Source organism: Meles meles, chromosome 9, assembly GCF_922984935.1.
Source record: "Meles meles chromosome 9, mMelMel3.1 paternal haplotype, whole genome shotgun sequence".
Taxonomy (NCBI): domain Eukaryota; kingdom Metazoa; phylum Chordata; class Mammalia; order Carnivora; family Mustelidae; genus Meles; species Meles meles.
The window spans coordinates 50,979,129-51,001,901 of NC_060074.1; the positions used below are offsets into that span (position 1 = coordinate 50,979,129).

At 39.5% G+C, this 22,773-nt stretch overlaps 1 pseudogene; it reads right to left on the reverse strand.

The window, feature by feature from the left end:
* LOC123950302 lies at nucleotides 1-1,649 on the reverse strand (annotated as a pseudogene).
* Nucleotides 1,650-22,773: the final 21,124 nt, after the last annotated feature.

A 22,773-nucleotide genomic window follows, 5' to 3' on the forward strand; every position in this document is an offset into this window, starting at 1 on the left:
TTTTCTTTTTTTTTCTTTTTTCTTTTTTTTGTTCTTAAAGCCTTTACTTTGAGACATGATGGAGAAATGCAACCGGTACACATGGAAAAGACACGATCACAGTTAAAAGTGAAGACAATCTAACCAGAAAGCTTTAACGCCTGTCAGCTAATGTTAAAGCTTAAGTTCTGAATGTGACATGATGCAGGGCTGAAAAGGAATGGTAATTAGTATTCCTCTCCTTCTTCTTCACCCTCTCCTTCAACAGAATCCACACCAACCTCCTCATAATCCTTCTCAAGGGCAGCCATGTCCTCACGGGCCTCAGAAAACTCTCCTTCCTCCATGCCCTCCCCCACATACCAGTGAACAAAGGCACGCTTGGCATACATCAGGTCAAACTTGTGGTCCAGGCGAGCCCAGGCCTCAGCGATGGCTGTGGTGTTGCTCAGCATGCACACAGCTCGCTGGACTTTGGCCAGGTCTCCACCGGGCACCACAGTGGGAGGCTGATAATTAATGCCCACTTTGAAGCCAGTGGGGCACCAGTCCACAAACTGGATGCTGAGCTTGGTCTTGATGGTGGCAATGGCAGCATTGACATCTTTGGGAACCACATCACCACGGTACAACAGGCAGCAAGCCATGTATTTACCATGGCGAGGGTCACATTTCACCATCTGGTTGGCTGGCTCAAAGCACGCGTTGGTGATCTCTGCTACAGAAAGCTGTTCATGGTAGGCTTTCTCAGCAGAGATGACAGGGGCATAGGTGGCCAGAGGGAAGTGGATACAGAGATAGGCCACCAGGTTGGTCTGGAATTCTGTCAGATCAACGTTCAGGGCTCCATCGAATCTGAGGGAAGCGGTGATGGAGGACACAATCTGGCTAATAAGGCGGTTAAGGTTAGTGTAGGTTGGGCGTGCGATATCGAGGTTTCTACGACAGATGTCATAGATGGCCTCGTTGTCTACCATGAAGGCACAATCAGAGTGCTCCAGGGTGTGTGGGTAGTGAGGATGGAGTTGTAGGGCTCAACTACAGCTGTAGAAACCTGAGGGGCTGGGTAAATGGAGAACTCCAGCTTGGACTTCTTGCCATAATCGACAGAGAGACGTTCCATCAGCAGGAAGGTGAACCCGGAACCAGTTCCCCCTCCAAAGCTGTGGAAAACCAAGAAGCCCTGAAGACCTGTGCACTGGTCAGCCAGCTTCCGAATTTGGTCCAAGACAAGGTCAATGATCTCCTTGCCAATGGTGTAGTGCCCTCGGGCGTAGTTGTTGGCAGCATCTTCCTTGCCTGTGATGAGCTGCTCAGGGTGGAAGAGCTGGCGGTAGGTGCCAGTGCGAACTTCATCAATGACTGTGGGTTCCAGGTCTACAAACACGGCCCTGGGCACATGCTTGCCAGCGCCCGTCTCACTGAAGAAGGTGTTGAAGGAGTCGCCTCCTCCCCCGATGGTCTTGTCACTTGGCATCTGGCCATCGGGCTGAATGCCATGCTCCAGGCAATAGAGCTTCCAGCAGGCATTGCCAATCTGGACACCAGCCTGGCCGACGTGGATGGAGTTACACTCACGCATGATGGCTACGGGTTAGCAGGTGCAGGCGACAGGAGCAGACACCGCGTCCTGGTTACCGTCCCTGACAAGCTAAGAGTCGAGGTAAGTAACGCACTCAGGAAAAACTTTTCTATTTTAGTACCTTTAACACCACTCTCATTCCTATTTTTTGAACAAAGCCTTCTGCAAATGATGTATGCTTCCCTGTTTGGAGAGAATGGCATATAAAAGCAGTCTTGGCTAAATGTAGAGAGAGAGTGTAGTTTCTAAAGATACTTTGCAGCCCGGGGTGCCTGGGTGGCTCAGTCAGTTAAGTCTCCAAGTCTTGGTTTTGGCTCAAGTCACGATCTTGCAAGGGTGGGATCAAGCCGGCGTTCAGCTCTGTGCTCAGTGGGGAGCTGCCTCAGATTCTCCCTCCCTCTCCCTCCTGCTCTTGCTCTCGTGCTGTCTCTAAAATTGCTAAAAAAAAAAAAAAAAAGGTACTTTTCAGCCCAAATATTCCTTAATTCCATGTACTTTAGATAATCCTCAGGGGTCCTTGAAGAATCTGCTAGGCCTGCACTACTGAATGGGACATTAGAGGCCTTCCCTGAGCATTTCGCCTCTAGAGAGAGTGATTAACTCTCTCTGGTGATTAACCCTTTGTGCTAGTACTGTGCCTCAATTTTACTGTTGTACTTAGGACAAGCTGTTATATGAACGTTTATAGATGTGTCTCCCATGTTTGGCTTTGGACTTCTTGAGGAGAAAGACTTAATTTACTTATCTCTATAATTCCAGAAACCTGGCTCAGAGTAGATAGTCAATAACTGTTAATAAATCATTCAAATTATTTTTTAATGACTTATGTATAGAATAAATTTAGGAGTGTCTCTAGAGTAGATTATTTCAACCTTGGAATATCCATCCATTTGTGTCAGAACAATTCTGGACAGGTATAATCCTAAAGAAACTGTCGCAGTTGCCGTTTGGAATCTGGTGTCTCCAAGACCAGTCAGAGGAGAGTGGAATAGAAAAGCAAGAGCTTGCAGATTGTGTTTCTACCCATTTGCTACAACTTTAGATGTGGCTCTGGGGCCCAAAGGTCAAGGAGATCCTAGTGTCCGGCAACCTCATCCGTTTTCAAGGCTGCTCTGTTTAACAAAACAGAGCATTGGTTAGAGATCTTTAAACCCCACGCAACATCAATTGAGAGTCAAAGCTATTTCAAGTAAATGCCTTACGTCTAGAACAGATACTCATTTAGCAAAGATTTGTTAGCGCTCAGAAACTTCGGCAAATCACGCACACAGTGTGGCCAGCATGGGAAAATGCAAATGGGACTGGAGACAAGGATAGCTCACAGCAATTCAGGGGCTGTGCAGAATAGTCAAGTGGCCTCACGTTTTAAGGTTTTTGGTCTTATCGTTGGCAACAGTCAAGAAGGCATTTTCTGCATGTCTTGTCACCACATAGATGATATGCTTCCCGTTCGTCTCCACCCATGGTGGCAGAAATAAAAGCAGAGTGGGCTCTCAGTGCAAATGCAAGGAAAGGGGTAGGATTAGGCAGACCATCAGATCCACATCTGAGATAACATAGATAAAGTGAGAAAATCACCTTACAATTCAAGCTACCCCGTTAGAAAACCAAATCATTGGGCCTGAGTCATTTTTGGCTTGACACACAGAAATCATGAACTCATTCTTCCATCTGTATGTGGTAGAAAAGGGTAGATCCCCACACTTCGCAGAGAGGTCTCTCTGATTTCTGCATGTACCTGTTTTCATGAGGCCCGAATCAGAACACCTTCTTGGAATCCTATAAACTGTGATACATATGAGCAGTAGCTCTTCTGTCTCTCCCTCTTTTTCTTGTTTCCTTCCATCTCACATCCTTAACTCGGATGTATTTAGGTAGACGCTATAAGCCAGGTTCATTTTCGTGAAGTAGTTGTGTATATTCCTTTATGACAAAATATCTGGTTCTGACCATGATAAAAAGGAATGGCATTGGACTTGATAAATAATAAAACATCCACTGCAGCAACACAAACTTTTCTTCTCAATGCTCCTTTCAGGGTAAAGGCCTTGAGCATACTAATAGGCTCAAGTCAAGCAAAGCCAAGAGAGTTCCATCGATGTAGCAGATAATTTGCCCCTGGCAAAATCCCAGGCCTGAGACCAGTGTTGACTTGACAATCCAACCTATATTTTTCAAGTCCTCATTAACTGTAAGTCTTTTACAAATTGCTTGCTTAGTGTATTTTATCTCATAACCTCCAGGTGTAGTCTTAAAGGCGCAGCATGAGAAATGGTAGCCGATGGTCGCCATCATTAATGGTAACACTTGGATCATCTTAATACACAGTCTGTGTGTGTGTGTGTGTGTGTGTGTGTGTGTGTGTGTGTGTGTGTGTGGAGGGTGGAGGGGAAGAGAGAGACCCAGTCACCATCCCACAGTTCACAAACGGACCAGCTGTCTTCAGAGCAGCAGTGCCACAGGGAGAAACCACCAGACTTGCTCTCAGGAGATACAGGTTCTAGTTCTACCATAAGATGTCAGGAAGCCTGTCAAGTCTCGCCACTTCTCTGGAAATCTGGTGTAATGAAGATTTTGAATAAAATGATGTTTGAGTTTTCACCAGAATATAATATTCTAATAACTAATTCCAAAATTATCAGAGAGACAGAATTCTCTTCTTTCCTTCCCGAGTTCATCCCACTTCAATAGGGGGTTCAAATTTGCGTAAGGGGGCCTCCTCTATCATTTTCTTCCTGCCCGTGTTTGCTCTTACACCCCAAACTGAATCTTCTAATTTCTCTTATATGCAGACTAGACAATAATATACTCTGTTTCTGAACAAAGAAGCAATTCGCTGAAGCCTCCCTTCCCCAGTCCAGCCAGGCTAAGTGGGGTATGATGTACTTCTAGGGGCCCAACGTGGAGCCCAGTGTTAACTACTGGGCACTGTCACTGAGCTCCAAGCTGCAAGTCCTGGCATCCTCAGCTTCTGATAATAGGCCTCTGAGTTCCTTCTCCTGATTACCAGAAGAAATGTCAAAAATTAAAGGAGAAACAGACAAGAAACCATAAATTGTAATCCCACTACCCGGGCAACCACCCTCAATTTTTTGGTGTATATCTGTACTAAATTGTTGCAGCAAGGCCCCCAAATGTTTTCATACCTCCCTGGAGGCTCACCCTTGGGTCTTCCTCTCTCACCACTGACTAGGGGCTGGGTTAACGGGACAATAGCAAATGTTGGACTTGGAGACTTGGGAAAAAGTTTATGATTGTGCTTATCCTCTCTTGCTGCCCTTGGAATGTACTGCTACCTTGTAAATAAGCCTATGCTGACCTTCTGAATGACAAGGGACTTCTGCCTAGTTGCCCCTGTCACATCAGCTGACACTCAGCAAGTCCCCAGAAAGAGAGTTGCCTAGTTGAGTAGCCAACGAACGCAGATCTTTCGGTGAACCCAATCAAGACCAGCAGAATAACTACCAGTAAGCCCAGTCCAGAGCACAAACCCACTGAGTCTCAAGCTTAGTAGATGGTTGTTGCCTAAACCAAGATGTTTTGTAGTCTGTTATGGAGCAAAAGCTAACATAAAGTAATCTTTTAGTCTTTCCCATACAATAAAGTCCAGATTATACCAAATATACTATTCTAGAAGCAGCTTCTTTCACATGATATTTTCCCAAATCTTTAATATTATTTTCCTTCTCATACAAGTTCTATCAGGGTGAAGAATTATATCTCTTTTGTTCAATGCTGTATTTCTAGCACATAAAACATTACTGCAAACATACTCAGAAATCAATAAACATCTCCTGATGATAGAGGAAATGTTTTTTTTTTTTTTTTTTTTGGATGGTTCAATAGTGTTATACAGTGTTACCACCTTTGCCCTGCTCTGAGTTCTTGCTTCTCTAATAGGTTTGGCGTCTCAGTTTTCCACTAGAACAGGAATTTGGATGATTTCTCCCTATCGCCTAGAAACTGGGTGGATCTCTGGCCCTAAATCATGACTAGGAGGAGGGTTTTGCTAAGCAACCCTTAGAATCCCGTTCAAATAGCATGTCCTAGGAGACCATATGTGTGCCTTATCAGGGTTTACATTACTGTGTTAGAGAGATCTCTAGCATGGCAAGGGCTATCTGCCATGGTGTTTCATTTATGAGTCTATTTCTTCTACTGCTTTGTGAACTTCTGAGGATAAGGATTCAGGTCCCAGAGTGCTGGGACATAATGAGCACTTGATCAGTGCCCCTGGGATAAATGAACAAATTGACTTACACATTGCAAAGAATTCCTCTGAGAGCAGCACATGTATAATTTCACTCTTTTAAAATAAGAAATGCACTTTCATTACAAACAATTAATACATTAAGGATTATAATAACATTGTGAGAAAGCCTATTTATGACCCAAAAAACCTTAAGTAGGACATACCACCCAGGAGGACATTTCTTAAGTGGCTTTAATTCCATTTGAATCTTTTTAAAGGCATGAGGAAATGAAACTTAGGTAAGTGGGAAACAGAAGAGAGACAGAAAGGGAGCCTAATGTTCCAGTCTGCAGTTTTCTATGGTCATTCTGTGCCACAGGTGGGAGGGAGACAGTATCAGTTTACATACAGTAAAACTGTTTACATACAGTTTAAACACAATTAAAACATAGAGGTTACAGCCTGAACTTAGGTTGATGGCAAATAAAGAAGGGATATTAGGTCTGCCATTGATTATAATTCTTTTTGGGATTCTTCGTTGAAGAGAAAACACTGTGCTTTTGTAAAAACTGCCATTCTGTGAAAAACTACCTAAGAATAGGACTCGGCCAAGGAATGTTAAGACCTATATTATTCACGCACACATACACATGTGAAATTCCAACACATTACTCTGATTGCTGTAATAAACCTGGAAGACTTTGGTTTAGACAAGAAGGGGCTTTGTTATAGTAAGCACAAACGCTAATTAATTACTGTGTTGCAGTTCTCTCCTTTCAAAGGGTATTGGTTTAAGTTTGGACTTCAACTGAATATAATTCATACACACGAACATTTTAATAGACTCACCGTATGTAAGTCTATGCCAACAACATTGTTGGTCACTCTTTGATTAACTCTCAGAGGGCAGAGACAACATCTTTGAAACTGAGGCCACGGGAGCACCATTTACTAAAAATCAGTGCTGGTACGGCTTTAGTTCCAAAATAAAAACATTTTTATTGTAATCTAATTATTTATTTCAGTTACTCTTTGACATCCTTGGTTCAAGTAAATCAGTAATTGTACTAAAAAAAATAATAAATTATTTGGGTCCAGGAAACAGGAAACAAGAAAGGGTAGGAGTGGAAAAAGATTCTCGTGATAAAGAGAGGAGTAAGACCTTTCAATTTTTTATTTAAAAATAAGCATTGGTGGTTCCCAGAAGGGAGGTGGGTGGGAGGATGGGTTAAATGGGGTTGGGGATTAAGGAGTGCACTTGTGATGAGAACCAGGTGTTGTGTGGAATTGATGCATCACTATATTGTACACCTGAAACTATTACCCTGTGTGTTAACTATACCAGAATTAAAATTAAAACTTAAAAAAAAAAGAAAAAGAAATAAAAAATAAGCATTGGTTAGAGTGCTATTAGGACCAAGATGCCAGCATTTGGTCTTAGAGATTTTGATGCTGATTTCTAACTTTGTGCTGCTCATTTTTACAAAACAACAGAACACAAAATTTTCAGTTAGCTCACTTTTAAAAAAAATTGTCACTCAGGTTTAATATTTATCAATATTTGGTATTGTTTGTTTCAGATTTTTTTTTTTACATTTTAAAAAGATTCCAGTATACTTGGCACACAATGTTACATTAGTTTCAGGTATACAACATTCTGATTCAATAAGTCTATGCATTATGCTATGCTCACCACAAGTATAGCTCCCATCTGTCACGAGGCACCACAATACGACTGACTCCAGCTCCCCTGCTATACCTGTTATCCCTGTGACTTATTCATTTCATAATTGCAAGCCTATATCTCCTATTTCCCTTCGCCTATGTTGCCCACCCTCCACCCCGTCCCCTCTGGAAATCATCAGTTTGTTCATTGTACTAATGGGTCTGTTTCTGCTTTTTGTTTGTTCATTTGTTTTGTTTTTTTGTTTTTTTAATTCCACATAAAATGAAATCATATGGCATTTGTCTTTCTCTGTCTAATTTCCCCTGACGTAATACTCTCTAGGTCCATCTGTATTATCACAAATGCCAAGACCTCATTCTGTTTTAGAACTGGGTACTATCCCATTTCATATCTATGGTACATCTTCTTTATCTTTTCATCTGTTGATGGACATATGGGTTGTTTATATATCTTAGCTATTGTAACTAATGCTGCAATAAATAGAAGGGCGCACATATCTTTCTGAATTAGTGTTTTCATTCTCTTTGGGTAAAGACCCAGTAGAGGAATTATTTCATCCTATGATGGTTCTATCTTTAAGTTTTTGAGGAACCTCTGTACTGTTTTCCACAGTGGCTACACTAATTTACATTCCCACCAATAATGTGTAAGAATTCCTTTTTCTCTACATCCTTGCCAATACTTGTTCTTTCTTATATTTTGATCCTAGCTTTTTTGACAGGTGTAAGTTAATACCTCACTGTGGTTTTGATTTACATTTCCCTGATGAATATTGACGTTGAACATCTTCTCCTGTGTCTGTTAGCCATCTGTATGTCTTCTTTGGAAAAACGTCCTCTGGTCATTTTTTAATTGGATTGGTTAGCTTTTTGGTGTTGAGTTGTATAAGTTCTTTTTATGTTTTGGATACTAACCCCTTATCAGATATATCATTTGCAAAATCTTCTCTCATTCAGTGCCTTGTCTTTACATTTTGTTGATGGTTTCCCTTGCTACACAAAAGATTTTTACTTTGGTGTCATCTCAATAGTTTATTTTTGCTTTTGTTTTCTTTGCCTGAGGAGACATATCTAGAAAAATATTCCTGAAGTTGATGTCAAAGGAACTATTGCCTATGTTTTCTTCTAGGAGTTTTATGGCTTCAGGTCTCATGTTTAAGCCTTTAATCCATTTTGAGTTTATTTTCTTATATAGTGAGAGAAAGTGGTCCAGGTTCACCCTTTTGCATGCAGCTGTCCAGTTTTCCCAACACCACGCGTTGAAGAGACTGTCTTTCCCCCAGTGTATATTCTTGCCTCCTTTGTCATAGCTTACTTGACCATAAAGTACAGGTGTATTTCTGAGTTTTCTATTCTGTTCCATTGATCTATGTATCTACTTTTGTGAAAATACCTTACTATTTTGACTGCTATAGCTTTATAATATATCTTGAAATCGGGGTTTGTGATACCTCCAGGTTTGTTCTTTCTCAAGATCGCTTTGGTTATTTGGGGTCTTTAGTGGTTCTATACAAAAGTTTAGTATTATTGGTTTTAGTTCTGTGGAAGATGCTGTTGGTATTTTTATAGGGATTGCATTGAATCTGTAGATTATTTTGGGTAGTAAGGACATTTTAAGATATTAATTCTTTCAATTCATTTCCATTTGTGTCATCTTCAGTTTCTTTCATCAATGTGTATAGTTTTAGAGTACAGGTCTTTCACCTCCTTGGTTAAATTCATTTCTAGGTATTTTATTCTTTTTGGCATAATTATAAATGGAATTGTTTCTTTTCTTTTTTTTTTTTTAATTTGACAGAGAGAGAGGTCACAAGTAGGCAGAGAGGCAGGCAGAGAGAGAGGGAGAAACAGGCTCTCCACTGAGCAGAGAGCCTGATGCGGGGCTCGATCCCAGGACCCTGAGATCATGACCTGAGCCGAAGGCAGAGTCTTAAACCACTGAGCCACCCAGGCGCCCCTGGAATTGTTTTCTTAATTTCTCTTTCTGTTAATTCTTTATTAGTGTATATAAATGCAACATATTTCTGTGTATTAATTTTGTATTTTGAAAAACTTTACTGAATTCATTTATTACTCCTACTAGTTTTTTGGTTTTTGGTGGAGTCTTTAGGGCTTTCTATGTGCATTATTATGTCATCTGAAATAGTGATAGTTTAACTTCTCCTTACCAATTTAGGTGATTTTATTTCTTTTTGTTGTCTGATTGCTGTGGTTAGGACTTCCAGGACTATGTTGAATAAAAGTGGTGAGAGAGGATATCCTTGTCTTGTTCCTGACCTTAGAGGAAAAACTCTTTTTCACCATTGAGTATGATATTAGCTGTGGATTTGTTATATATAGGCTTTATTTTTTGAGGTATGTTTCTTCAAACCAACTTTCTTGAGAGTTTTTGTCATGAACAGATATTGAATTTTGACAAGTGCTTTTTCTGTATCTATTGAGATGATTATATGATTTTTATCCTTCATTTTGTTAATGCAGTGTATCTCGTTGATTTGCAGATACTGAACCATCCTTGCAACCCCGGAATAAAATCTACTTGATTGTGGTGAATGATACTTTTAGTGTACTGTTGAATATGGCTCATTAATATTTTGTTGGGTATTTTTTGTTGTTGTTGGGTATTTTTGCATCTATGTTCATCAGGGATAGTGGCTTATAGTTTTCTTTTTTGTATTGTCTTTGCCAGCTTTGGTATCAGGGTAATTCTGGCCTCATGGAATATATTTGGGAGCCTTCCTTTCTCTTCTATTTTTTGGAATAATTTGAAGAAAATAAGTGTTAACTCTTCTTTATATGTTTGATAGAATTCACCTGTGAATCCATCTGTTCCTAGACCTTTTTTCTCAAGAATTTTTTGATTACCAATTTAATTTCATTACTTATAATTGGCCTGTTCAGATTTTCTATTTCTTCCTGAATCAGTTTGGGAAGATCATGTTTCTAAAAATTTACTCATTTCTTCTAGGTTATACAATTTGTTGGCATATAATTTTTCAGAGTAGTCTCTTATAATCTTTTTTTTTTTTAAAGATTTTATTTATTTGAGAGAGAGAGAGCAAGAGCACAAGTAGGGAGTGGGAGAGGGAGAAGCAAGTTCCCTACTGAGCAGGGAGCCCAATGTGAGGCTCAATCCCAGGACTCTGAGATCATGACTTGAGCTGAAGGCAGATGCTTAACCAAATGAGTCACCCAGGAGGCCCATCTTTTTTATTTCTGTAGTGTCAGTAGTTACTTCTCGTTTATTTCTGCTTTTATTTATAAGACTTTATTTATTTATTTGACAGAGCGAGAGATCACAAGTAGGCAGAGAGGGAGACAGAGAGAGAGGGGAAAGCAGGCTCGCTACCGAGCAGAGAGCCCTATGCGGGGCTCGATCCCAGGACCCTGAGATCATGACCTGAGCTGAAGGCAGAGGCTTAACTGACTACGCCACCCAGGTGCCCCTCTGCTTTTATTTATTTGTCACCTCTCTCCTTTTTTCCCTGATGAGTCTGGCTAAAGGTCTATTGATTTTGTTTATCTTTTCAAAGAAACAACTCTTCATTTCATTGATGTCTTCTCTTGATTTTTACTCTCTATTTCATTTATTTCTGCTCTGATCTTTATGATTTCCTTTCTTCTACTAACCATGATTTTTTTTTCCTCATTCCCTTTAAGTGTAAGATTGGATTGTTTATTTGAGTTTTTCTTTTTTCTTTTTTTCTAAAGTAATGCAGGCTTTGAACTCACGACCCGGAGATCAAGACCTGAGCTGAGATCAAGAGTCTGATGCTTAGCTAACTGACCCACCCAGGTGTCCCGAGTTTTTCTTATTTCTTGAGGTAAGCTTGTATTGCTATAAATTTCCCTCTTAGAACCGTTTTCACTGTATCCCAAAGAATTTAGACTGCTGTTTCATTTTCATTTGTCTTCACGTAGTTGTTTATTTCCTTCTTGATTTCTTCATAGATCCATTAATTGTTTTAGCAGCATGTTGTTTAGTCTCCACATTTGTGTCTTATCTACTTTTTTTGGTGTGTGACTGATTTCTAGTCATATCATCGTGCTCAGAAAAGATACATGATATGCTTTCAATCTTCTTAAATCTTTTAGTCTATTGAGAAATGTTTTGTGGACTAACATGTGATCTATTTTGAAGAATGTCCAATGGGAACTTGAAAAGAATGGGTATTCTGTTGTTTGGGGGATAAATGTGACAGATAGATAGATAGATAGATAGATGATAGATAGATAGATAGATAGATGATAGATAGATAGATAGATATTAAGTCCATCTGGTCTAATGTGTTGCTAAAAGACACTGTTGCCTTATCGATTTCTGCCTAGTGATCTATCCATTGATGTAAGTGGAGAGCTAATGTTTCCTACCATTATTGTATTACTATCAGTTTCTCCTTTTATATCTGTTAGTATTTGCTTTAAATATTTGGGTGCCCCTATTTGGGATGAATAAATATTTACAATTGTTACATTCTCTTGGTGGCTTGATCCTTTAATCAATATAGAATGCTCTTCTTTGTCTCTTGTTACAGTGTTTGTTTTAGAGTCTATTTGTCTGATATAAGTATTGCTACCTGGATTTTTTGGTTTTTCTTTTGTTTTTTTTGTGTTGATTTTTACTTCCATTTGGATGGAATATCTTTCCTCATCCTCACACTTCTCAGCCTGTATTTGTCTTTGGATCTGAAATGACTCTCTTGTAGGCAGCTTATACATGAGTCTTGGTTTGTCATCGATTCCACCACCCCGTATCTTTTGATTAGAACATTTAGACCATTTAGATTTTAAGTAATCGTTGATATGGATGTACTTATTGACATTTTGTTCATTGTTTTCTGGTTGTTTTTGTAGTTCTTCTTTGTTCCTTTCTTCTTCTCTTTCTTTCCTTGTGACTGATAACTTTCTGGAGTGCTATGCTTGGCTTTCTTTTTCATGTATCTATTGAAGGTTTTGGGTTTGTGATTGCCATGAGGTTAATATATGACATCCTAAGTATATAGCATTTTATATTAAGTTGATGGTCACTTAAGTTTGAACACATTTTATTTTTTTTTATTTTTAGAAAAGATTTTATTATTTATTTTTTTCTTTAAATCATTCCTTCTTCTTGTTTTTAAAAGGTTTTATTAATTTATGACAGAGAAAGATACAGCGAGAGAGGGAACACAAGCAGGGGGAGTGGGAGAAAGAGAAGCAGGCAAGGAGCCCGACATGGGACTCAATCCCAGGACCCTGGGATCATGACTTGGACTGAAGACAAACACTTAATGACTGCATCACCCAGGTGCCCCAGGTTTTATTTATTTACTTGAGAGAGAGATAGAGAGAGCAAGCAAGCAAGAAAGAGAGCATGAGCTGCAGGGAGAGCAGAGGGAGAAGTAGCCTCCCCACCAAGCAGAGAGCCGGATGAGGGGGTTAATCCCAGGACCCTGGGATCATGACCTCAGTGGAAGGCAGATGCTTAACCTGCTGAGCCACCTAGGCACCTTAATTTGAACACATTCTAAAATAACTTCTGTTTTACTCTCCCTTCCATAGTTTATGTATATGTGTCATGTCTTACAACTTTCTATTCATATTTTTTTAACTTCTTTTTTTTTCTTGGAGAGAGAGAAAGAGTAGGGGGTGGGGGAAGGGGTAGAGAGACAGGGAGGGAGAGAGAATCTTAGGAAGTATCCATACCCTGTGCAGAGCCTAACAGGGGGCTTGATTTCATGACCCTGAGACCATAACTTGAGCTGAAATCAAGAGTCTGATGCTTATTTCACTGAATGACCCAGGCATCCCTATTTCTTTCTTTCTTTCTTTTTTTTTCCTTCTAATTACAGCCTTTTCTTTTCCACTTAAGTCCTTTTAACATTTCTTGTAAGGCTGGTTTAGTGATGAAGAACTCCCTTAACATTTGTTTGGGAAACTCTCTTTTTTTTTCTTTAAGATTTTTATTTATTTTGAGAGAGAACACAAGCAAGGGGTGGGGGAGGAGCAGAGAGAGCAGCAGACACCCCGCTGAGCAGGGAGCCCAGTGAGGGCTCAATCCCAAAATCCTGAGATTATGAATTGAGCCAAAGGCAGGTGCTTAACCAACTGAGCCGCCCAGGAACCCCAGTTTAGGAAACTCTTTATTCTGAATGATAACCTTGTCCAGTAGAATATTTTTGGTTATGGGTTTTTTCGTTCCAGCACTTTGAATATATCGTGCCCTTCTGGTCTAGCCTGCTAAGTTTTTGCTGAAAAATCAGCTGACAGCCTTATATGGTTTCTCTTGTATGGACACTTTTGTTTCTCTTACTGCTTTTATTTTATTTTTTTTTAAGATTTTATTTATTTTTTTGACAGAGAGAGATCACAAGTAGGCAGAGAGGCAGGCAGAGAGAGAGAGAGGGAAGCAGACTCCCCGCTGAGCAGAGAGCCGGATGAGGGGCTCCATCCCAGGACCCCGGGACTATGACCTGAGCCGAAGGAAGCAGCTTAACCCACTAGCCACCCAGGCACCCCCTGTCTTACTGCTTTTAAAATGCCGTTTTTGTCTTTAATCTTTGACATTTTATTTATTTATTTTTAAAGATTTTATTTATCTGTCTGAGAGAGAGAGACAGAGAGAGAGCATGAGTGGTGAGGAGAGACAGAGAGAGAAGCAGATTCCCCACTGAGTAGGGAACCTGATGCAGGGCTTGACCCCAGGACCCTGAGATCATGACCTAAGCCAAAGGCAGGTACTTAACCCACTGAGCCACCCAGGTGCCTCAATCTTTCACATTTTAATTATTATGTATCTTGATATGGACCTCTTTGGGGTCATCTTCTTTAGAATTCTCTGTGCTTCCTGAAAATGGGTGTCTATTTCCTTCCCCAGGTTAAGGGAGTTTTTAGCTGTTATTTCTTTAAATAAGTTTTCTGCCCTTTTTTTCCCCTTTTCTTCTTCTGGGACTTCCCTGCCCCCCATAATGTGAATGTTTTGTTTGCTTGATCTTGTCCAAGAGATCTCTTAACCTACCTTTATTTTTTTAACATTCTTTTCCTTTTTGCTATTCAGCTTATGTGCTTTCTATTATCCTTTCTTCCAGATCTTTGATCCATTCTTCTGTACCTATTAATCTATTGTTGATTTGCTTTAGTATATTTTTCTTTTTCTTTTTTTTTTGCTTTAGTATATTTTTCATTTCAGTTATTGTATTCTTCAACTCTGATTGAATCTTTTTTATAACTTCTATCTCTTTGTTGAAGTTCTGAGTCCTACTCTTCTTTCCTTGAATGATCTTAGTGATCTTTATAATCATTTCTTTAAATTCTTTATCAGGCTATTGCTTATCTCCATTTCATTTAGTTTTTTTTTTCCTGAAGTTTTGTCCTGTTCTTTCATTTGTAGCATATTCCTCTATCACCTGCTGTTCCTTGATTTTCTGTATTTGTTTCTATGAATTAGGCGGAACAGCTACTCCTAAACTTGAAGGAATGGTCTTACGTATGGTCATTCCTTGTGTAGGTTGTGTGCCTGATGACTTTGGCTGGCTGGTTGGAGCTGTGCCTGCTGTGGGCTGGGGTCCTGGAGCACTCCATGCTGAAGTTGTCCTGGTAGGATGGCTGGAGCTGAAGTGAGCATGGGCTGGGGCAACCCAGTGCTCTCCACGCAGACAGCACCCTGGCAGAAGAGCTGAAGTTGGAGTCCATACCAGCCAAGATGTCCTTTGGTACTCCATGCAGGGGGTGCCCTGGAGGGATTGCTGGATCCAAGGTGAGGTATGGGTGGGAGGCCATGCAGGTGATGTCCTAGCAGTTGCCACCCAAGGCTTTTAATTGTTCCAGAAGAGTTTAGGCAAGTTGTTCCACTCTCTTATCCTGGATTTGGCAAGCAGCTCTGATGGTATTTGATTCATTTGTTTACACTTCCTTAAAAGATGTTATTCAAACAAAGATAAAAACAGGTTTTTATACCCTGGTGCTATTAAAGACAAGGGCTTCAACTGAATCCCTTGTCCTGCAGCTCTGGCCTATGGCTGAAGTCCCAAGACCACAGGCTGTACCTGGAACTCTGGTTGTCCATTTTGTAAACAAGAAAGCTTGAGTCACAAGAGAATGAAGAAGAGAGAGGGTGGCTCAGAGATGACAGGGAGGCCAGGCCAAAGCCCCTTGGCTGTTCCTTCAGTACTAAGGTTGGAAACCACGGGAAGCACCTGTATGGTAGTAGACACTGCTAATGGCATAACACACATCGAGTAAACAGAAGAGGAATTACAATAACATCGTAAGGAAGCATATTTATATCCAGAAAAAATCTTAATTCAGAAATACCATCAGGGAGGAAATTTCCTCACTTCTACCTTGCTAGTAAAACTTCAATTTAGGGGGTTACCTGGGTGGCTTAGTCAGTTAAGCACTGAACTCAGCTCAGACCTTGATCTAAGGTTCATGAAGTCAAGCCTTGCGTTGGCTCCATGCTGCACTGAGCCTACGTAAATAAATAAGTAAATAAATAAATAAATAAATGTAGTAATTAAAAAACAAAAAGACACTTCAATTTAGTTCACAACATCAATGTTCACAGTCCCAGACAAAAATAATAATAATTGATGACAACCCTATTTTCTCCTTTCTCTGCCTTTTTTGGGGTGTGGAGGCAAGAGGCTTTTTTTTTTTTTCCTTTTTTCTTTTTTTTTGGAACAGTTTTAGATTTATGGCACAATTGAGCAGAAGGTTCAAAGACTTGCCATATACCCTCTGTCCCGGCACACCTACCACCTCTCCATCTCTTGACATCCCACACCACAGTGGTATATTTGTTACATTCAGTGAACCAATATTGATACATTTTTATCACCCAAAGTCTATAGTCTACATTAGGGCTCTTTCTTGATGTAGTATGGTCTATGGACTTGACAAATGCATAAGTAGTTTCACTGCTCTAAAAATCTATGTTCTGCATTTCCATCCCTCTGCCCCCTCCCAATCCTTGGCAACCCCTAATCTACTATCTCCATAGTCTGCCTTTTCCAGAATGTCATATAGTTAGAATTATACAATAAGTCGCCTTTTCAGATTGGCTTATTTCACTTAGTAATATGCACTTAAGTCTCCTCCATATCTTCTCATGGCTCAATAGGTCATTTCATTTTTTTTTAAATTTTAATTTTCTTAGGTCTTTTCTTCTAATGCTGAATAATATTCAACTGCCTGGATATAAAACAGTTTGTCTATCCATTTGTATACTAAATGACATCTTGACTGCTTCTAAGTTTTGGCAATCATGAATAAAGCTGTTATAAACATTCATTTGTTTATATGTGTGGATTTAAGTTTTCACTTCATTTGGGTAAATAACAAGGAGCAATATTGCTGGACTGAATGGTGAGAGTATATTCATTTTTATAAGAAACTATCTTTAAAAGTGGCTTTACCATTTTGTATTCCCAACAACAATGAATAAGAGTTTCTGTTGTTCTACATTGTTGCCAGCATTTGGTGCTGTCAGTGTTTTGGGTTTTCGCCATTCTGATAGGTATATAATAGTATGTTACTCTTAATTTGCGGTTCCCTAAGGACATATGATATTGAACATCTTTTCATATGCTTACTGGCTATCTGTATATCTTCTATGGTGATGTGTCTCTTAGACTCTTTTGTCCATTTTTTTAAATTGGGTAGTTCATTTTTTATTGCTGAGTTTTAAGTATTTGTATACTTTGGGCAGAAGTCCTTTATCAGGTGTGTCTTTTGTAAGTATTTTCCCCCAGTCTGTTGATTATGCTGTTATTTTCTTGACAGTATATTTCTCAGAGCAGAAGTTTTTAATTTTAATGAAGTCCAGCTTATCAATTATTTCTTTCATCAATTAAACTTCTTTGGTACTGTATCTAAAAAGTTACTGCCATATCCGAGGTTATCTAGATTTTCTCCTATGTATTTTCTAGGTGTTTTATACTTTTGCATTTCTTTTAAAGTTTTATTTATTTAAGTAATCTGTATACCCAATAGGGGGCTCAAATTGACAACCCCAAGATCAAGAGTTGCATGTTTTTCTGACTGAGCCAGCCAGGTACCCCCACACTTTCACATTTTATATTTAAGTCTATATTCCATGTGGAGTTAATTTCTATGAAAGATGCAAAGTCTGTCTAGATTTATTGTTTTGCATGAGATGTCCAATTGTTCCAGCATAATTTTTTGAAAAAAGTATTTTTTTTGTGTTTTGTACTGCTTTTGCTCTGTGGTCAAATATCAGTTGACTGTATTTATGTGGCTCTATTTCTGTGCTCTCTGTTCTGTGTCACTCATCTATTTATTTCTTCGGATCTATTCTTTTACCCATATCACATCATCTTGATCATTGTAGCTTGGAAGTAAATCTTTTAAGTGTCAGGTCTCAAACTTTGTTCTCCTTCAATATGTGGTAGCTAGTCTTATTCTTTTGCCTCTCCATATAAATTTTAGAAACAGTTTGTTCATATTCACGAAATAACTTTCTGGGATTTTGATTGGGATTGTACTGAATCTATAGATCAAGTTGGGAAGAATTGATATCATTATAGTATTGAGTCTTCCTATCCATGAATATGGAATATCTCTCCATTTCTTTTGCTCATCAAAGTTTCATGATATTTTTTTAATATATATAAAACCTACACATATTTTGTTAGTTTATACCTAAGTATTTAATTATTTATGCAAAAATATTTTATCAGGGGTGTAATATAATAATATAATGTAAATATAGGTATAAATATATATAAATTTTATGTTGTACTTGTTCATTGTTGGCATATAGGAAATCAACAGACTTTTGTATATTAACCTAGTATCCTGGAACTTTACTCTAATCCCTTATGAGTTCTTGGAGTTTTTGTTGTTGTTGTTGTTGATTCTTCCCTATTTTCTACAAAGAAAGTCATGTCATCTACAAACAAAGGCACCTTTATTTCTTCCTTCCCAGTCTGTATACCTTTCATTTCCTTCTCTTGTCTTATTGTATTAGTTAGGACTTTTAGTACAACCTTGAAAAGCAGTGGGGAGAGGGGACAATCTTGCCTTGTTCCTGATTAGGAGGAAAGCTTCCTATTTTATTTCTCATTATTAGGTATAATATTAGCTTCAGAGTTTTTTGTATATGAATATCCTTATTCAGTTGAGGAAGTTTTCCTCTGTTCCTAGTTTGCTGAATTTTTATCATGAATGAGTGTTAAATTTTGTTAGTGTTTTTTTCCAGTGATATGCTAATGTGATTTTTCTTTTTTAGCTTATAGATGTGCTGAATTACATTAATTGATTTCCTGCCTTTTTAACAGCTGGGGGGTGGGGCTTGTGCCCTCTGCTGTTAAACATGGCCTTAGGGGAAGTCTCTTGAGTTTGTGTAGGAGGATGGGCTTTAGGTAAATAAGGAGGAATACCACTGACACTACCCCTTCCCCTTTCATTTAGTGTTGAATGTAGATGCAATGGCTGGAGATACAGCCATCTTGTCATCATAGGGAAGGGAAAGGTCAATAGAATTGCAGAGACATTAACTGTGAAATCACTACAGCATTTCATGCAAACACTGACCTCTATACTTCTTGTTATATGAGAAAAATAAACCACTTTTGTTTAGCCACCGCAGTTAGGTTTTATGTTATAGGTAGCCAAACCTGCTTTTAATTGATATTCATGTCATATCCATAATAGGACACATGGAAGTCATCAGAGAAAACTACGTTATTCCTTTGTGTCTTTTAAGTGGTACTCTATGTTTGGGCCAGACTGGCCATGAAGGAGAAGCTGACAGAAGGTAGGAAGAAAAGTGGCTGAGTAACAGGGAAACAATAGAGCATCTGATTGCTAGGAAACTGCTGTGTGAGATCAATTCAGGGTGGGGAGACTAACACTTGGCCAAAGGCAAAACCTATGTCCTGGTGGAAGGCAGAAAGGCGTGTGAGAGGTCGCAAGATAAAATGAGAGAGCAACATGATACAGTAGAAAGTAGATGAGCCTGGGGACCAAAGAAATGGGAAATGAGTCCTGGCTCTGCCACTTCTTAGCCATATAACTTCGTCCAGCTATGCAACCACTGTTGACGTGAATTTTTAGGGTCCCGGTATGAAGTTGAGAAAGAATTCTTGAGATGTCGTTGGTGCAAAAAAGGTAGTCTTATTAAAGCACAGGGACAGGACCAATGGCAGAAAGAGCCACTCTGGGGTTGTGAGAGGTGACTTATTATATACTTTCAAGTTGGGAGGAGGTTAGGAACAGCAGAAGTCTCTGAGGAATTTGGAAGCAAGGTTTTCAGGACCCTGAGGGGCTAGTAGTTGTTAGGATAAAATCATTTACTGTCTACCTTGTAAAACCTTAGTCATGAGACCCTTCAGACATATATTAGTGGGCCATGTGTTTGGAGGATGATAGCTAATATATATCTTATGTTATGGGGCAGGGGAGTAGAGATAAAGGAAGTTTCCAAAACGTTTGTATGTTAAAGAAGACTTACAGGATCCTGGAGGTAGAACTAATGTCAAACTAAGGTTGTCTTTCCCTCTAGCAAAGTGTTAACATTGAGGCAGTTGAGTTCCCAGAGGAAGGTCACTCAGCCTGTCTCAAGCCCACTTGTCAGTGGGCTGTAAGTCATAAGGAAATTTAATTTTTTTTCTATATTTCTTTTGCCTTTGTTCGCTGCATCACTATTGGCTTTAACTATCTCTTCTATAATGTGGAAGAAAACTGTCTGCTTCACAAGGTCACTGTGAAGATTGAAAGCAATAACATATTTAGAGTTCACAGATATGTCACCTTTGCTCCATTTCGTTCTTCACATGTTCAATGTCAAAGTAAGGTTAGCAAAGAGATCAAGGCGACATCTGTTAGAAAAACAGACAAGAGGGAAGCTTGAGTGTTAATGAGTTATGCTGATAGAAGCTCTGTGAACTAGAGGTCTCTTAAAGTCAGCCGTCCAAAGTGTCTACCTGAGTCACCCAGCGTTAAATGGCCTGCAGCTAGGGAGCAAAAAGAGCTTTTAAAACTAATTGAATAAAGAAGTCAAAATTAATACTCCCAGGGAGCAATAGAAAATCATTGGCTTCCTTGTCTGCACTGCTTGTGATAGCAATCTGAATGTTTAAGTACAGTCAATATTTGTTGAATTGTTGAGTATGTTAAAACTTTAAAGCCTATTTAGTAGTCCCTGTAACAACATTTACCTGGCTTATAAAATCATTTTGGTATTTCCTTGCAGTTATAATTGGAGAAAACTCTAATAGCTTCTACCCAGAAAGAGGTCTAAGATGAATTAAAGAACACCTTGAGAGTTTTGAACCAGTCTGATACAATATTTCATCACAACCAAAGTAAATTTAAATTACATTATTTTAGGAAGAAGTAACATCCAAAGGAGATTTAAGCAGTTTAACCCAGGAAGGAATGAGGATTATACTAATTGAAGTTGGTATTATGGGCACATTTCGTGAAAATTGCAAATATTTCCTTAGAGTAGGGAAGATTTCACATGGCTAGATTTCCTTCTAAAGTTAGATTTATTCATTCTTTAACCCAGGAAGCAATTAGTGATAATCTTCCAGGTGCTAAGCACAGAACTGGAAGTACCTGGAGTATTAAAAAAAAAAAAAAAATCTATGATTATAGTATCTGTTCTTACAATTAAATGGGTCCCAAGGTCTGTATGCATAAGAATCCCCTGGGTAGGGGCACCTGGGGGGCTCAGTTGGTTGAGCCTCTGCTGTACGCAGGGATCATGATGCCAGGGTCTAGCTCGTAGCTCAGCAGGGAGCCTGCTTTTCCATCTCCCTCTGTCTGCAGTTCCTCCTGCTTATGCTCTCTGTCAAATAAATAAATAAAATCTTAAAAAAAAAAAATCACCTGGGTAGCTTGTTAAAAATGCATGTGAGGAGGGCACCTGGATGGCTCAAGCGTTGAGTGTCTGCCTTCATCTCAGGTCATGATCCCAGGGTGCTGGATCGAGCCCCAGATTGGGCTCCCTGCTCAGCCGGAAGAATGCTTCTCCCTCTCCCGCTCCCCCTGCTTGTCTTTCCTTTCTCACTGTCTCTCTCTCTGTCAAATAAATAAATAAAATCTTTAAAAAAAAATGCATGTGAGGGGAGCGCCTTCGTGGTTCCATCAGTTAAGCGTCTGCCTTCGGCTCAGGTCATAATTCCCAGGGTTCTGAGATTGAGCTCCTTGGTTAGCAGGGAGCCTGCTTCTCCTTCTCTCTCTGCCTACTGCTTCCCCTGCTTGTGCTCTCTCTCTTTCTGTCAAATAAATAAATATAAACTATTTTTTTTTTTTTTTAGATTTTATTTATTTGAGAGAGAGAGTGCAAAGAGAGAGAGAGCATGAATCAGGGGGAGGGGCAGAGGGAGAGGAAGAAACAGACTCCCTGCTGAGCAAGGAGCCCATGTGGGACTCAATCTCAGGATCCTGGGATCATAAACTGAGCCAAAGGCAGCCACTTAACCAACTGAGCCACCCAGGTGCCCCATAAATAAAATCTTAAAAAACTAACCGAACAAAAAAAACATGCTAGGAGTCCCTGGCTGGCTCAGTTGGTAGAACGGTGATTCTTGATCTTTGGGTTGTGGATTCACCCAAACATTCGGTGTAGAGATTACTTAAAAATAATGTCTTTAAAAACGGTATACTTCTTGGGCTTACCTTAGAAATTCTGATTTGTGGTGATGAACCTAATAACGTTTATTTTCATAAAGCCCTCATGGGGTGCCTGGGTGGCTCAGAATGTTAAGCATCTGCCTTCCACTCAGATCATGATCTTGGGGTCCTGGAATGGAGCCCTGCATCAGGCTCCCTGCTCAGCGAGGAAACTGCTTCTCCCTTGCCCTCTCCCCCTCTCCCCACTCATGCTTACTGTCTTTCTCTCAAATAAATAAAATGTTTAAAAAAATAAAAAACAAGTGTTCACTTTGGCAGCACATATACTAAAAAAATAAAAAATAAATAAAAATAAAGCACTCTAGGTGATTCAAGTGCATACGGACTGAGAATCACACTGTGAAGCACATTATTCTAGAGCTAGGACATATAAGCTAGTAGGGGAAATAAAAAATGCATATTTCTGGAGGACAAGGATACCAGATGACAGACCAGAATGAAGAGCCTCAAGGCAGAGGCAAGGAATCAGAATATGCTGGTTGAAGGAGGAGATATACCTGGTATTTTCTGGGAAGCTGTGATCATGGGTAGCTAAAGCTAGACAAACCGTTCCAATTAGCACATACAATGATCCCACAAATCAGGGCAAAGCAATAATTGAGACTAAACAGAAGGCCATAGGAACCAAAGTCAGTCAAGAATTACAGATTAAGGGGTGCCTGGGTGGCTCAGTGGGTTAAAGCCTCTGCCT